Raw genomic sequence first — 18,326 nt, 5'->3', positions numbered from 1 at the left:
TTAAGCCAGTTAAAATCTAACCCCAAAGGTTGCTCAGTATTTGGCTTCTCATTTTATTAACATTCTGTAATAAATGTCCAAGGAAGTATTTATATTTGCCTAAGGTTCACTTTATTTGGAATCCTTTTTCATACTGGAGTTGACCTTCACAAATTCTGCTCCATAAGGAATGACCTTTATTTTAGTCTCCTGTGTAAAGAAGTGACTATGTTATCTGATGCTCTTCATTCTGCAAGTTGCTAAACCAAAAATATAGCAATAATTTTAAATATCTGCTATAAATATCCAATTTTTTTAGTATTCCAAACAAAATAAAATCTAACATTTCTAAAATTCAAAGTTCCAAAAGTATTTTTTTCATTGTTTATTTAATACCCTCAAAGAAAAAACAAACAGAAAAAAAAAAAAAAGCTTTTGTTGTCCTCAGACATTTCTCACATTTACCAGAAATATGAGCACATTTGGACTGAAGAGTTTCATGAACATAAATTCAACTTAAGTAATTTACTGTTCCATTAAAATGTTAAACGTTTGATAGCGTTTAACTATAAACATATTCAGAAGCCAAAGAAACTGAAAAAAATTTACTTTGAGAAATGTGCACATGTTGCTGTTGAGTCAAATGCTGGCACTGGTAACACAAGCACATATTTAGAGCATGTTCTTTAAAAAAATATCCTTTTAGAAATGTTACAGTTCTGTAATAAGAAAAAATAACAGACACATGCTGAACAAAAGTAGTTCTGAGTTGATATAGGGAAAAACTTTTTCAGCCTGTGGACAATGATGAGTTAGAAGAGGTTGACCAGAGACTAAAGCCTCCATCCTTTTCAATGCTTTCAAGACTCAACCAGAAAAAGTCCTGGGCAACCTGGTCTAACCCCTTAGCTGAACCTGCTTTGAGAAGATATGACTAAAGACCTCCTAAGGTACCTTCTAGACTGAGCTACCCTTTGAATCTAAGAAAATTGTTCCTATTACCCAGTTTTGTCTAGTGGTGAGAAACCATCATCAAGTATAACGATTAATTTTATATCTTTACTCAGATGAGTTCTACTCAATAATTAAATATCTTTGCAATAGGAAATTGGTTGGCTACTGCATTACATGCGTCTGTATATGTATCTTTGTTTGTTAGTATAAATACATAACAATTTCAGAATGCTTATATTTGAGACTGAAATGAACTAATAGCTTCTCCAAAATATTTTGAAGCCATCATTAAAGTAGGGCTGACTTTGGCCTTTTCAAGCATTTGCTAGGGGATATCCCATGGGACAAGGCACTTGAAGGAAAAGGAGCCCAAGATAGCTGGTTAGTGTTCAAGGACCGCTTCCTCTGAGCTCAAGAACAGAGCATCCCAACAGGTAGGAAGTCAGGAAAGAGAGCCAGGAGACCTGCATGGTTAAACAGGGAATTGGTGGGCAAACTCAAGTGGAAGAGGGGAGTCTACAGATCATGGAAGGAGGGGCTGGCCACTTGGGAGGAATATAAAGCTGTTGTCACACGATGTAGGGAGGCAACTAGGAAAGTTAGAATTAAACCTTGCAAGAGGGGTCAGGGGCAACAGAAAGGGCTTCTTCAAATACACTGTGGATAAAACTAACACTAGAGGCACTGTAGGCTCACTAATGAATGAGGTGGGTGCCCTGGTTACAGAAGGTAAAGGGAAGGTGGAGTTACTGAATGCCTTCTTTGTCTCTGACTATAATGCCAGAGGCTCTCCTGAGGAGCCCCATAACCCTGGGGCCCCAGACAAAGTTGGAAAATAGGAGGTGTTTGCCTTAGTTGATGAAGGCTGGGTTAAGGACCGATTAAGCAAGATGGACATTTCCAAGTCCATTGGTCCTGATGGGATGCATCCACAGATGCTGAGGGACCTGGCGGAAGTCATTGCTAGACCGCTCTCATTGCTAGACCACTCTCCATCATCTTTGGCAAGTCATGGGCATTGGGAGAGGTGCCTGAGGACTGGAGGGAAGCAAATGTCACTCTGGCCTTCAAAAAGGGCAAGAAGAAGGACCCGGTTAACTATAGACCAGTCAGCCTCACCTCCATCCCTGGTAAGGTGATGGAACAACTTATCCTTGGTGTTGTCTCTAGTCACATCAAGGATGAGAGGGTCATTAGGGGCAGTCAACATGGCTTCACCAAGGGGAAGTCGTGCTTGAACAACCTGATAGTCTTTTGTGAGGGTATAACCAGGTGGATGGATGATGGAAAGACCGTGGGCATTGTGTATCTTGATTTCCTTAAAGCCTTTGACACTGTCTCTGACAACATCCTCGCAGCTAAACAGAGAAAGTATGGTCTGGACAATTGGGTAGTGAGGTGGACTGTAAACTGGCCGAAGGGAAGAAGCCAGAGGGTTGTGGTTAATGGGACGGAGTTGAGCTGGAGTCCTGTATCTAGTGGAGTCCCTCAAGGGTCGGTACTGGACCAGTGTTGTTCAATATTTTCATCGATGACTTGGATGAGGGAATGGAGTGCACCATCAGCAAGTTTGCTGATGACACTAAACTGGGAGGAGTGGCTGACATGCCTGAAGGCTGTGCTGCCATCCAGCAGGACCTTGACAGGTTGGAGAATTGCGCAGGGAGACACTTAATGAAATAAAATGAGGGCAAGTGTAGAGTCCTGTAAGAACAACCCCAGACACCAGTATAAGTTGGGGACTGCCCTGCTGGAGAGCAGTGAAGGGGAGAGGGACCTGGGGGTCTTGGTGGACAGCCGGATGACCATGAGCCAGCACTGTGCCCTTGTGGCCAAGAAGGCCGATGGCATCCTGGGGTGTATCAGAAGGGGTGTGCTTAGTAGGTCGAGAGAGGTTCTCCTCCCCCTCTACTCTGCCCTGGTGAGACCACATCCAGAATATTGCATCCCATTCTGGGCCCCTCAGTTCAAGAAGAACAGGGAACTGCTTGAGAGAGTCCAGTGCAGAGCCACAAGGATGATTAAGGGAGTGGAGCATCTACCTTACGAGGAAAGGCTGAGGGAGATGGGTCTCTTTAGCTTGGAGAAGAGGAGACTGAGGGGTGACCTTATTAACATTTATAAATATGTAAAGGGTGAGTGTCAGGAGGATGGAGCCAGGCTCTTCTCGGTGACATCCAATGATAGGACAAGGGGCAATGGGTGCAAGCAGAACATAGGAGGTTCTGCTTAAATATGAGACAAAACATTTTTTATGGTGAGAGTGCCAGAGCACTGGAACAGGCTGCCCAGGGGGGTTGTGGAGTCTCCTTCTCTGGAGACATTCCAAACCCGCCTGGACACATTCCTGTGTGACATGATTTAGGTGTTCCTGCTCCAGCAGGGGGATTGGGCTAGAGGATCTTTCAAGGTCCCTTCCAATCTCTAACATTCTGTGATTCTGTGTAACCAGAGAACATGCAGCATGGGGAAAAAGCATTACTTCGGGTGAACTGTAATAGCTATTATTCTGTAGTTGGACACTGAACAACAGTTCTCTCTGGTATTTATTTTATCTACACTTGGTTAATTTACATTACAGTCATGCATCATTGCCACTACATAAACTAAAAATACATATTGTTCAAACATTCTTAAGTATATATAGATTTTGTGTAGCATCTACATCTACATTCGTGTTTTGTACACACGCTTAAAGTGTTGATGAACGTATTATAGTGAGTCTTAGAAGTTATTTTTATGTAGGCTTAACTCTAGAACGAAAGCATTAACTTCTCTAACCTATGTTGGTATATATAGTATGTGTAAAATATCTTCCCTTTTCTGTTTCCGAACCTTAAGATGATAAGAACAAGCTTACCACTGTTACTGCTTATTCAGCCTATGTTGCCTTTATACCTCAGCCACCTCAGGTCATCAGTTCTATGAAAGTATGACTCTCAAACTGCAGCCTTCTGAAAACGCTAACAGGAAGCAGTCTCTTTCCTTTTGTCAGATATGTCCAAAGTAGTTTATTTTTAATACTGTGTTAAATCCTGTCTCTTTGATACTGGTTTTGTTTTGTTTGTTTTTCTCTTTGTCTGATTTTCAGTATCTTCTTTGTTTCATTTCTGGTAGCATCTTACAAGCTGACCACAATATCCAAATGATTTCATTCAAAGGACAGAGATGTCCATGCATCAAGTCACTTGAAATTATTTTTAAGAAGAGTTATCACTAAAAAGAGGTATCTAAATTTTGAATTAACCAAGTTTAGAAATGGAAGATTACCTAGAAGAAAGCACATTAATACCGCATTCTGTTTAAACATTTTTCAGTGCCTTAACCTTTCTAATTTACAAGTGTTGGACACCCAGCAGTTCAGATAATACAAGGTTTCATAGACACTGGATGTAGAACAGCCAAAGCACAAATTTGGAAGGAACAGAGCCTAAGGCCTGAGAACTGATGTTAAGTAACAACCTTAGATGTTACCAAAGCACATGTAAAAATTAGAGATATCTACTAACCAGTGCTTCATAATACCAATTTTCCTTATTTTCCTCAGGACAATAGGAACAAAAGGAAATGTTCCCTGTACATCTCCCATTTTTTCAGACTATTGAGACTTACATAAGGATGGAGGAACTCAAACCAATCAAAAAGAGCTCCTACCAATAGCTGAGTAGATGAAAGTTTTAAACTTCTTTTGAAAAACAAGATTTTTGATTCCTGATGGATTAATTCTGGTCAGCAAAGAACACCATAAATGAATTCTGTTAAACAGCCCTTTATAATAAATAAATAAGTAAAAATCAATGACAAATATCATCTTAGAACAACCAAGTCAATGTTCATAATCTCAATAATAGGACAAAACCAGACATACGCATTATAGTGGTATTTCTTAATTTTGGGAAATATCATAAATGGATCTACTTGCAATGAATTTTTTTACTGTGTCTGCACAAATGTTAGCAAAAGATCAGCACTTTAAAACAAGAATCCATTTCTCCTGAACTGGGTGTCATATTGAAAAGAAATACAGGGTTATTTTTATTAATGTTCAGTTTCCAAAACATTCACTTGTTTACATCAGAGGAAGAGAAAATAGCACAGGGAAAGATGCAGCAATACCTATTCATGAGGTAAGATGGCATTAAGTATTGGCAAGAAGTTGTAATTACTAAATGTGTTGGTGTCACACAATGCTGTGGAGGACAGGCGGGATCCTTGGCAGAATAAGGACTAGCCACAGGGTTATAGAGATTCACTATTACATGAAGTGTTAGCCAGCTGCACAGCTTACCAATATCTACACCTCCTAGCACTCAGCACAGCTTGCAGCCACACAGGATATCTGAGCTCCACGTCACATGGAGCTCCCAGCCACTGGGACCCACTGCAGTTCAGCCCAAACTCTGGTCACCCAGCTCATGACACAAAAGCCCGGACCTAAGGAAAACCCATGAGTCATTCATGCAGCCCCAAGGAAATCCCACGGGTCACTCACACAACTCTTTAGAGCTTAATCTAATAGCATCTCCATTAACTGGCATCCCCACACCCTGACACACCCTGGCACCAGAGAGAAGGAGAGAAAAGAGGAGAGGGTGGTACATGAGCATCCTGCTTATATATCATGAATGTTTGCCGTATGGTGTTTGCTGTATGTTTGTTGGTGATGCTAACTGTATCACCAGGGTCAGGAGTAGCAAGTGTTGGTCATTGTTGGATGCTACAGCAAATGTGTTTGACAACACTACACTCTGAAGAGGAAATTTATCGCTATTTATAAAGGTAGCATTTATACTATTTGTTGATTTACCTCCCAATACACACACAGACGAAAAAATAAAAAAATAAAAAAAATAAACAAAAAAAAACCTCCCAACTGGGTTTCAAAACATTTGTTACTCTCAAGGAAGTAGAACTGTATCTTATTTTTCAAAGCCTTGAATTGTGACCCCACTGTTGGGACGGCAGTAATAAGTAGTGTAAAAAAAGCTTTATGAATTCATTTGATTTTTTTTTATCCTTTTGGAGATGTTTCCTTTGGACTTTACCAGTGGAAAAAAAATATTCCTTGCAGAATATAGATATGCTATTTGATTTTTGTGTATGTCAGTACATAAATATATTTTTAATATATTTTTTAATCATTACTGTCAATACCTACAATGTAGCCTTACATATCAAAATCATAAGTTTATCAGAATTATTACTATATTCCCCTATTAGAAAGACTGAACTATCTTGCCCTGAATGCACAAGCATCCCACAGTTTGAATATACACTTTAAGGATGAATACCGTCTGAATGTTTTAGACTATGGGAAGTAGTGCTCTTTTAGTTTTACTGATCTCAAACATGTAATGAGTGAAAGTTGTACAGACTTGTTTTGCTTTCAATGTTACCACTAGTCCTTGAATTGCATACAGAGCTGAAGACACCTGAGGTGTTTTTTTCATCACAGGTAATGGTGTCAAAGACTGGTGACTGCTTTGCAGAAAAACACATTTTCTTGGTATACTTTGATTTATTAAAGTCTCAGTCAAATTTGTCATAAAGTAGCAGTCACTTGTTTAATAAATAGAATTGGAGATACATTGCCAAAATTTAAGCATTTGTCAAAGTTTGTTTCATTTCAATAAACTTTGCATGAATATCAATCAGTGTTTGGAATTATCTGCAAACTGACATACTTATTTGGTGGCTGTACAGTGTGTGTTTTAAAATACACAACCAGGCCCAAAGATCACAGGGCTTCTAAATTACTGACATTAGGTCAGATATCTGGGTGTCATCCACATTGCTTTACTTTTCATGAAGTGGTTTGCTTTGTATAGGAATGAAATAAAATTCTGAAATATGAAAACCTTGAAAATGTTTTGACTGAATGAAACATGAAATAGGTTATTTTTTTATTCCTCAGCTCTAATTGAGTCAATTTCCCATCTTTTCTCTTTTTTTAAGTCTATTTGAGCACTGTCCACACTGCATTTTGTATTTTATCTTCAGTATTTTCCTGCAGAAACTGTAGATGGTATTGAAATATTTGGTATCCTTTACTAGTTTCTATTGTCACCACTAACATAATTCTAAAGAAATAGTTGAAACCAGATCTGTCTGGATTCAAAGCTGCTTTTGATTTCTTCATTCTATGTGTTACGCATGAACTAGTCCATAAATGTATCATGAAAAATGCTCTTAAATATTCTGTTGGTTTACAAAATATATCCAATGATACAGAAACTATTTCAGTTTCTTCTTCATCCCATATAGCAAAAACATAGTTCACATTCTTTCATTCCTTTGTAAATGCAGTCATTGGAACGCATCTGTGATACACTTGGGTGGAATAAGTGCTAAAGACTTCTGAAATGCTTACAAAAGCAAGCCACATAAGTAAATACTATGTACTAAAATATTAGTAAAAATAATAAATCTACATACTTTGTCATACCTGGACAGATATTTAGATGTTACTAGAAAGGCTAAACCAAAATTTATACCAAAGAAATGTGTTCAAAAAACTTCATCTCGCTTTACACTTTTTTTAGTTGTTATTATCTCTTAATGAATGTAAAACTCTTAAGTCCTATGTCTCCAGATTTTAACTATACCCACAGATATTAATTCAAAATCTGTAGGACTCAAAGATTATCTGTACATTTCTAATGAGGCTGTGATGTGTCTCATCCAGCTAATGTTTGTCTGTGCAATATAAGTTAAGAACTGTGGCACTGATTCCGGTATCTGTAATACAAATTGACAGAAACAGAATACTTGGTAGAGAAAGAAGCTTAACTTACTGTGTCTGGAATATCACCACTAGCATTTCTATCTAGATTTCTGTCTAGATCAGTGTTCAGATATATATCATACCTTTCTTTATAGTTCAGGTACTCTTGCAAGAAGAAAACTACAGCTTATATTTCACTTCATTACCCAATCAAACCCCAAGGAATCTCTACAACGTAGATTTCATTTTATTTTCTTCAGATGATTTCACTTGTCTGGGGAATTTTCCTTAGAATTTACAAAAACCCAAGGGGTTGTCTTGCTGAAAGACCACATCAAGGCAGAAAGTTCATACATTAAGTAACTATCAGCATTTACCCTTTCAGCATGTAACAATACAGTAAAGGAACTTCATAAATTGTCTCTAAGTAGCAGTAGAGAATTGACATAATTTTAGAGAATAATCACAGAATAACAGAATGCTTTGGATTGGAAGGTACCTCAAAGACTATCTAATTCAACCGCCATACCCACCTCCCTTCCGCCATGGACAGGGACACATTCTACTAGACCAGGTTGCTCAAAGCCCCATCCAACTTCGCCTTGAATACCTCCAGGGATGGTGCATCCACAGCTTCTCTTGGCAACCAGTTCTAGTGGTTCACCACTCATGCTCAAGAGATTTTTTTCCTCATGTCTAATCTAAATCTACCCTCTTTTAGCTTAAAACCATTACCCCTTGTCCTATCACAACGTTCCCTGATAGAGACTCTCTCCACATTCTTCCTGTAGGCCCCCTTCATATATTGGAAGGCTGCTATAAGATCTCCCTGGAGCCTTGTCTTCTCCAGGCTGAACAATCCCAACTCCCTCAGCCTGTCTTTGCAGCATAGGTGCTCCAGCCCTCTGTTCATCTTCATGGCCCTCCTCCGGACTCGTTCTAATATGTCCAGGTCCTCCTTGTGCTGGGGGCCCAGAGCTCCAGCTAGGGTCTCACAAGAGCAGAGTAGAGGGGAAGAATCACTTTCCTCGACCTGCTGGCCATGCTTCTTTTCATGCAGCCCAGGATACAGTTGGCTGCAAGTGCACATTGCTGGTTCATATTGCACTTCTCATCAGCCAGCACCCCCAGGTCCTTCTCCTCAGGGCTGCCCTCAATCCATTCTCTGCCCAGCCTGTATTTGTGCTTGGGATTGCCCCAGCCCAGGTGCAGGACCTTGCACTTAGCCTTGTTGAACCTCATGGGGTTCACACAGACTCACCTCTCAAGCCTGTCCATCTGGCAGGCATCCCTTCCCTCCAGCATGCTGACCACACCACACAGCTTGGTGTCATCCACAAACTTGCTGAGGGAGAATTCAGTCCAACTGTCCATGTCACCAACAAGGATGTTAAACAGCGCCAGTCCCAGTACTGACCCCTGAGTAATGCCAGTCATTACTGACCTCCACTTGGACATTGAGCTTCAACTCTCTGAGTGTGACCATCCAGCCAACTCCTTACCCACTGAGTGGTCCATCCATCAAATCCATGTCTGTCCAATTTAGAGATAAGGATATCACACAGGACAGTGTCAAATGCTTTGCACAAGTCCAGGTAGATGATGTCAGCTGGTTTTCCCCTATCCACCAATGCTGTAACCCCACTATAGAAGGCCACCAGATTTGTCAGGCAAGATGTCAGAAATATGGTATGATTATTTTGTATTTTAAAAGTTGATGACATTTCTTTTTCATGGCCTAACTGTTTCTGATAATTGCAAGGCAGATGCTCTTCATTAATGTGGGAGTAAGCAAAGGTGCTATTTCAACAGTCAATGTTTTCCAAGTTTCCAGGGCATTAAACCATGTCCTATGAGACATATTCTCTTGGCTTAGCTACCTTTTCTGGTCATTTTACCTTCTCAGAGTCCTCTGTAATCAGAGTAATCATAGCAGCTGATGCATGAAAAGCTCATGCTCAAAATATCTTTAGTAGATTTTACTTTCTTCACCTACAATTTATCTTAAAAAGAGAAGGAGCAGCAAGGCTAAGAAGCTCTCTTGCTGTGTTTTGTAGAATATCCATGTTTGTTGGACTACTATTTAAAAAACCTCTAATGAACAATGAACCTAGAACTTCGTAACTCATTCAGCACTGAAAAATAATTTAAAGTGAATAATTTAAAACCCTGAAAAACATAACAGTTCCCTTCAGATCAACATCCAAAACACTGATGTTTTTCCACATGCATACACCAAAGAAAAGCTGTTTGTTGTTGTTGCTGTTGTTGTTTTCAGAAAAGCTGCATTTTCTCATTATAATTCATTATATATATCATAACAAGATTTCTGCTCTCATAATTTTAAACATATTTCTCATCCTTAGTGTCTATACAGGAATAGTTATAGCTATTTGTATTAAATAAAATAAATAAATTTACAAAATAAAATAAAATAAAACAAAATCTTACTTTTTTATATTGCTTTATAGTTTTGTTTGATATTCTGCACAGCACATTAATGACATTTTTTTTGTTGCATTTTTAATTAAAGGTGGGATGGGAGATGAGATAGTAGCAGCTGAATAGGAAGCTGAATTTAGCTGAAACTGGTTATTCTCAAAAGCAAAAAACACAGTGGATCCATTAAGTGAAAAGGAGGTGGGTGGTGGTAGGGGGGGAACAAAAGAGGTTCGTACGCTTTTTTTAAACAAAACTAAACTTTTGATACCTTTCTTATTGATAAAATATACCTGCTCAGATTGAGGCTTTAGAGATTCACAGCGTATCTAGTTCTTAGAAGAGATATTTCCCCAAACATATTTTCAAATAAAATTTAAGGCAATTTCTTCTTGTAGTATTTTCTGGGCAGGAAAGTGAAAATGAAACATCAGTAGTAAACAAATTTTGCAAAATATAAACACTTTATTGTGAACTTTGTTGTTGTTGTTGTTGTTTTGATGGGTTGTAATAATTCTCTAAGTTGATTTTACTCTGCTGTCTACACTGTATTGCAATATTACTTGAACTGTAGTAATTTAGAACTGCAAGTGCTATATTTATTTTCCACGGCGGGGGGGAAATAAATAATAAAGTAAAATAAAATAAAATACGGCATCCTTTTATGAGCCTTATACAAACCAAAAATGCAAGTCACAGAACATTTTTAGTTCAGCTCTAGATGATTTTGCAGCTTCCAGGACAGTGAGGGTTCATGGCTGGCTGTTCTGAAGTGCTTTTGGTTTTTGGTCATGGTTGCTTGCTGCAGTTTACATAATCAACTAAAGCAAGTGGTCCTGAATTACTCTTTCTGGTCATGTTTATATAAGAATGAAAATACAACAGGTGAAAAAAGTGAGGTTAGGATTTCTGGAAATGTTCTTTACTCATTAAAAAGTCAACATCCTGCTTGATCGTTATCCAGTTTAAATCAGATTTTCATGGAATAATTGAGTTTGGAAGGGATTGCTGCAGATCATGGGGTACAACCTCCTGCTTAAAGCAGGGCAAAGTCAAAGATAGGTCAGGTCATTCAGAGCCTTACCCAAGTGAACTTTGAAAATCTGTAAGGATGGCACCAGCCTGTTGCAGTGCTGAATCACTCTCACGGTGAAGATTCTTCTTCTCTACCTACCTAACTGGAATTTCCCTTTCTGTAACTTGTGACCATTTTTTTCTTGTTTTCTGGTGCAAACTCCTGAGAACAGTCTATCTTTGTCTTCTTTATAACCCCCTGCTCTTTTCAGGTAGTAGAAAATTATAAACAGATTCTCCTAAAGCACTTTTTCTGCCAGCTAAAGTACAGCTTTTTCAGCCCTCCTTCATAACCTATGTGCTTCAGCTTCTGTACATGCTCCCAGTGGACTTACTCCTGGGAAAAGGCCCTAAAATTGGGCATAGTGTGTCAGATGTATTTTCACGTGTGCCAAGAAGAGAGGAATGACTTCTCTTCAGCCAGCTACAGGCTTACTATACAGCCCAGTTAATACTCATCACCACAACAGCACATGGCTCTCTCAGGTTCAACCTGTTCACTGAGACCTTTATTTTTTCTGCAGAGATGCTACCTACACCCATTGGATGTCCTGCTTCTAGTACTTCTTCATGTCAGTATTTGCTTTTGTCCTTACTGATCTTTCTGACATTACTGTTGGACTCTTCCTCCAGGTATTGGTTTTCATCCTTCATTACTACATTCTTGAGAACCTTAATAGCACATTCAACGTCAACAACAACAATAAAAAGGTCTTTTTGCCTTAGCGTCCAAAACTAGATCAAAACCTATTTGTGAAGATGGAAAAAGCCGTTTTTCATGTATTTTGAGATTATGATTTCTAGGTGTTTGTTGTTGTTGTTGTTGTTCTTTAATGCATTAAGTTTAGGACAAGAGGGCAATGTAACAGTGTAACATTTTCCATTTTTCCTACTAAATAATGGTAGTTCTATATCACTCAGGTGTTTGGAAAGTTAATTAATTCCCATGGAGATGGAATGTAGGCCTCTGATGCTAATCAAAACTATACTTAACAACTTCAGTTAATCACGTTATGATTACACAAATTATCAATTTTATATCTGTTATTAATATCTAAATAGACATGTGAAGTGTTTCATTCCCTAGGGGTGATATGTAATTCACTGACTAAACCCCTACTATGGGGTAGGAAGCCTACAAAATGTTCAGTGTGGACAGCCTAGGGTGATGGGCCCATGAAGCTCAGAAAATAATGCAGGGTGACTGACCATAGCTGTTGCAAAGAAGATACCTTCCCTTAACACATAAGGGAAAAGTGGGTGGCCCTTATTTCAGATAAGCAGCTATCAGTAGTTGAATGGATCATCTGGTGGTGTAAATGTTTCTCCACTAGTTAAATACAAAAGTGTGAATATCTCCTTGAGTTAGCCAGACAAGCATGGGGGCAGTGAATGCATGGCTCAGCCCAAAAAGTAAAATAAAACTATGCTACTAGCAAAAATAAATAAATAAATAAATAAATAAATAAATAAATCTTAAAATAGCAGCAGGTTTGTGCTGGTTTCAACCCATGTATTCCTTCCTGGTGTTGTGACAGTGATCACATAGAGACTGGTAATGAGAATTACATCTGTACTGTGATCCAACCGTATATTGCAATATTGTGTTTATATACTGATTTCAGTTTATTGCTGTATCACTTTTTAAAATCAAAATTCTATGTAATATCAAATAACTTCCAATAAGTAAATTTGATATTAACAAGTGGAATATTTCCACATGTAATACCTCAAAGAATCTGGTCAGAGAGTATTGGACACAGACCAAAAGGTGAAAAGAATGTTTTCCTATGCAATCCTGACTGTAGTAATGAACTTTTTCACTTTTCCTGAAACCTTTCTTCTGACAGGTTTTGAAGTAGTTCAACATCTGTACTTCTAGATATACTGCTGCTTATATTTCAATCTATCAAAGTTTCTCATTAACATTCATTAACAGAAAAGTCATGTTTGGGAATCTTGAATGTACTGATACTACAAAAATGTTGAGTGGTTTCAAGGACAATGAGAGTTAAAAAAAAAAAAATCCTTCAGGTAAAGATAGGAGTGTTTTCCTAAATTTATGCATTCATCTTTGCCTTTGGAAAATTTACTAGTATCAAGAAAAGTTGCTTCACTGAAAATCATTATTTTACTAGTTCCATAGAAATTAGAAGGTTGATTTACAGTTTCTGAAAAGAGAAGCTCAACACATCTTTTTTTAATAGTAGAATTCTTAGATATAGCAGAGAACAAGGAACAACAGAAAGGACCACTCTGAGAAAAAGGAAGAAAAAGCCTGGGGTTATACTGGTACTCTGATTATGTGGTGTTGGCCAGACATTTCTTTAAGACACAGGTCTCTTAACAGCACAAGTAATTTCTGTTATTTATATCCTCCTCTACTAAAAGCAGAACGTTAAAAAAGTTGACATGGACATAGAAAGCAAAAGCCACCTAAGTCTGGCTTCCATTTCAAGGTGCTCCACCTATGATTGGGGGTTTTAACAGCTTTGAAGCTACTGTTTGATAAAGAACTCATCACTTTCTCCACCCTGGCTCTCCAAATTGGATCTCCACAAGATGTATCCACAATGTTTTTTTTGTTTGTTTGTTTTCTGTTTTAACCAAAAATAGTAAATTTCAGCTCTACTAAACAGGATGAAATGCCGTATTGTTTAAATGAGTCATGAGTCTTATCTTCAATTCAATCGCTACTAAGTAGCTGAGTTTATCCAAGTTTACTGCTTTTGGGGCCATAAGGATCCAGCCATTTTTAGATCGTGAAATAAATAGCAGATGACAATTTTTACATTAAATATCTCCTTTTTAAACTACCAGAAACAACATAATACTACATTAATTCACAGGGTTCCCCAATGCCTTCTCACTAACTTAAGGCTGCATTCTCTCTGTCTTGTTTTAAGATGCAATTCAGAACACATCTTAAATCTTTATATGTTATGTTCAACCTGCAAGAAGCATTTTATGGATTTAAACAATATGATGGGCTTTTTGCTACAGAGTTCTTATGCACAGTTTGCTGCACTGTGTACAGTAAATATATAATTTACTTGCTTTAGTCTATATAAATGATTTGTTTGCTTAATGTGTTGGAAATAATTTGATATATTATAGTTACTGTTGTCACCACATTACTACAATAAGCAAGATCTATATCTCATTTGGTCTTCTGGAAACAATTTTTAAGTAAATGCAGGTGTTTGCCTCTTTATTTTTTATGCTATTTTACAAGTTGTAAAATATGTAACATAGTTGTTTGCGTATGCCATAAAAAAGACTTTAGAAAGACATATTTTTGACTAACTAAACAGTCTGTCTTGTTTATGCTATCATTTCAGTCACACTATGCAATTCATACTCTCAGCAACATATGGCATATTAGACAAATGTAATCCATACAAAAGGTATAAAAATGACCGTAAAAAAAATCTGACCTCAAAACAATATAATCAAGCTTTTATATAATCTTTTGTCATCTTCATGCATCCAATTTAGAACCCCTAGAATGAGATATGCATAGTCCTGACATTTCATATAAGCAACATCACAGAATGTTTTCTTTCCTACTAAGAATACAAAACTCACTTCCACACCAAAAGTATGGAGACATAGATATTTCTTATAATTATGAACAGTCTATTGGCCTAACAACACTCTTTATACCAGAAAGATCAGACTACCTACCCTGCTACAAGTTAGAATTAGGTAACTCGTGCGTGTGTCTGTGTGTGTAGTCATCATCATAATGAAGTGATAAGAAATATTCCCATCTCGTGAGAGGTCAATATGGTGTTACTCCCCCTTTCTGTGGGAAACAAAGATTCATAGAAACAAATGACTTCCAAAACTGGCAAACATAGCTCCTCACACCAACAAGCTAAATGTGCCACTTGCTCAGGGGCAGGAGGTGGAGGGGTCAGGGATGGAGGGGTGAGGTTCAGTGTGGGAAGAAGAATGTGTGTGTTGAGGGGAAGATGTTATTTTTATTTCTGTTTCTCACTTTTCAACCCACCACATCACTTATGAACATTTTCCATTAATTTTATGTAATAATTTTAAGAGAACTTGAACAGCAGAGTACATAGCATTGCTTGTCACTTTATTTGTTCAAATCATTGCTGCTTTTCTGTTCAGTAGACACTCTAAGATTTCAGGTCTGAAGCAAAAATGACCTCAGATCCTCAAGTTATTCACCCATTAAAAAAAAAAAAAAAAGCAACTAGGGGATTTATCTCTGTAGCAACGCAATTTTACAAAGATATATTCAGATGTGTTAAATGTAACACACCCTATTCCTGTGTTTCTCTGCTTCATTAAGAACACAGCTTCCAAAGAGTATAACAGCTAAAGTATTAACGACAGACAATCTACAGCTTCCTAAGCAAATAATTTGTCTGTGGGAACATATATGAATTAGTCTGTCAGGAAGACAAAAAGTAAGAACAGGTTTTTCGAAGCTTTTAAATTTTTAAAGAAATTTTTGACCAAGTGTAACACCTGGTATCAACTTTATTGAGGCATGACATAAAGATTTAGCATTGGCAGAAGATCCAAGGGAGACTCAGAGCAACCAGAGGTTAATTTAATTGCTGTAAGGAATGTGGCCATAAACACTACTGCTTAATTATAATCCATTAGCAATAAATAAATAAATAAATAAAAATGGTGTAGCATCTTGCAAATGAGTTTTGTATTTCTTACAGCTTAAGTTCAGATGTAATTTCTTGTTACTTACACAAGGAGAACATGACTAGCATTGTTCTATAATAAGTTAGTAAATCAAACCTATAGCCTTGCTGTTTCACTGTTGTATTATATGAGTCTTAGAACAGCAATTTACTTTTTGTCCCACTGTCTTCCATGTTCTCTGAATTTTAGACAGTAAATAGCTGGGATTTGTAATATGAAGCCTGCAAGCTAGCTGCACTTTAGAAGGCTTTTATATTCAAATTCCAATGAATTCTACATGAGCAGAGAGACAGGGAACCTAAGCAGCCTTTCTTCTGCTCCACAGAACTGGGCACTTCTAGATCTCATCAAATTAAGTGCAGGTAAGAGAAATGGAGAAATAAATTCTAGATGAATCCAACACAAGGGAAAAGATAGCTAGGATGCAGTATGGGCAAAGGAGTGAATCAGCTCAAAAGAGAATCTTAATGTGTTTCCAGCTGCTGGGTTTGATGAGCACCCTTGCTTTTTCTCCACCATTGCCTTTCACAGCTGGTCCTTGAAATTTTTGTTCACATATAGAGCTCAGCGGACAGCAACAGAAAGAGGGAAAGAGAAAAGACAAGTAGGAAGTAACTGATGAGTTCAATGAGCAGGAGCAGAAGGCACCCTTTACCAGTGTCTCAATGTTTAGCTACTACTCTAAACACTACTATACTTGAGTGATGCTGAACTGCCTTTGAGCTTTGCCCATCGCCTTTCTCAAATGACTTCAAAGCAGAATGTATTTCAAGACTACTTTAACACCATGTGGATTTTGAAGCATCTAGAATGTTTCTCCTCTTTAAACAAAATTATCCAAATAATAAAATAGCTAGTGCTAAAACTGTGTCCAATTTACATAATTCTCACATATCTTCCTGCTTTGTGATAGCTTAAGAAAAGCCATACAGGGACAGAATGAAGTTTCACGTTGCCCTGTGGAGGAGTATCCCTCCAGTAAAGGGATTAATAGTGCCTAAGGAAATATAAAATAGGGCAGTCATAAAAAGTTTGTACCACACGCTATCCATAGTGCTCCAAACATCAGCTATTTTCAGCTTGGGGGACTTTCTTAGATGGACATAGTTCCATATATGCTATTACTTCTATAGATTTCCATTTACTTGCCCTGTCTCTGCTTGAATTCTAATGGGCCATGAACTGTTTTCTGCCTCTGTATTAAAAATAGATTTTGGCCTATTATTTTTCTTCTGGGTGCACACACCCTTCAGCAGCAGTATATGTGCATCTTATTTCTCTTAGCAGAACTCAAAATGAATATGCTTTTGTTTTCTAGTACGTAGCATTGTGAGTGTGACACTCACAAAAAGACAAATTTTAAGAGAATATACTGTTTAAATGTTGATACATCTGCACTTGGATAGTTAGCTTAATATCTGTAAGAAACCACTGTTATGGACATTATGGACTTATATAGAAGTATAAACAGTATTAGCAATTGCAAAAATACATCCCGATTGGCAACAGTCAGAAAATTTTCGCTCTCCTCTCTTCTTCAGTCAAAAATTCTGAAGTCAGAATGAAGATGCATTGTACAAAATGAGTCTTCTTCTGAATGAAGTGTAGAAACACTGTAAATCTTTACTTATAGCACCTGCTTAAACATTAACTACTGGCTAGGATACTGAAGTAAATGAACCTGAACATATTAAGATTTTCTGATACAGTTTCAACTATCTTCATTACCTAGGGAAGCTTTCAGCAGGAGGCTGGACGTCATAAACTCCAGATATCCCTTTAAACCTAAATTAGTCTATGATTCTAGATGTTTAAATAAGAAAAAATATATAAAGACGACTTCAAATGCTGATCTGTTAAGACACTATCCCATGTTCAAAATTGCCAGGTTTTATTCAGACTAAGTAGTCTTGACATCAGGTTATGAAATTGAATATGTAGGTACTGTAGAAGAAAAGCTTTGTTTTCAAGTCCTTATCACTCTAATTAAATGAGACATGTAAATAGCTATAGTGTAAGCAGGGCACAGAGTGGTGAACTGAATTAATCAAGTGTTCAAAAGTAAAGCCCATAAACAGAATGCCAGACAGTGCTTCAAACAAGGTTTCAAGCTGAATTTCTCAAAAGAAAAGAGCATCTAGATGTCAGGGAAACCTGTGAAGTGAAATTTTAGTCTAGGGTCTACAGATTTTTAAAACACAGGTTTATTTATTTTCTTCTCCATAGAAGAGAAGATTTCAAATTTTAAGAATGAAATGCTTCACTGCATGGAAAAGCCACAACAAAATAAAGACTAAAAAAAAAAATAAAAATAAAGAAAAGTGAACTGACGTAAATTGCACAAAACCAGGATAAGTTTCCCCTGGTTATTTGCATATTTATTTGTAAATTTATACTTGTTTGTGAAAACATACTAAGCATAAGCATTCAGCTAGCCTTAATAAATATTGCATCTGCAATATTC

The sequence above is a fragment of the Anser brachyrhynchus genome (assembly GCF_964034855.1).
Source record: "Anser brachyrhynchus genome assembly, chromosome: 2".
NCBI classification, from domain to species: domain Eukaryota; kingdom Metazoa; phylum Chordata; class Aves; order Anseriformes; family Anatidae; genus Anser; species Anser brachyrhynchus.
The sequence above is the reverse complement of the archived record's forward strand: the minus strand, read 5'-3'. Positions refer to the sequence as shown.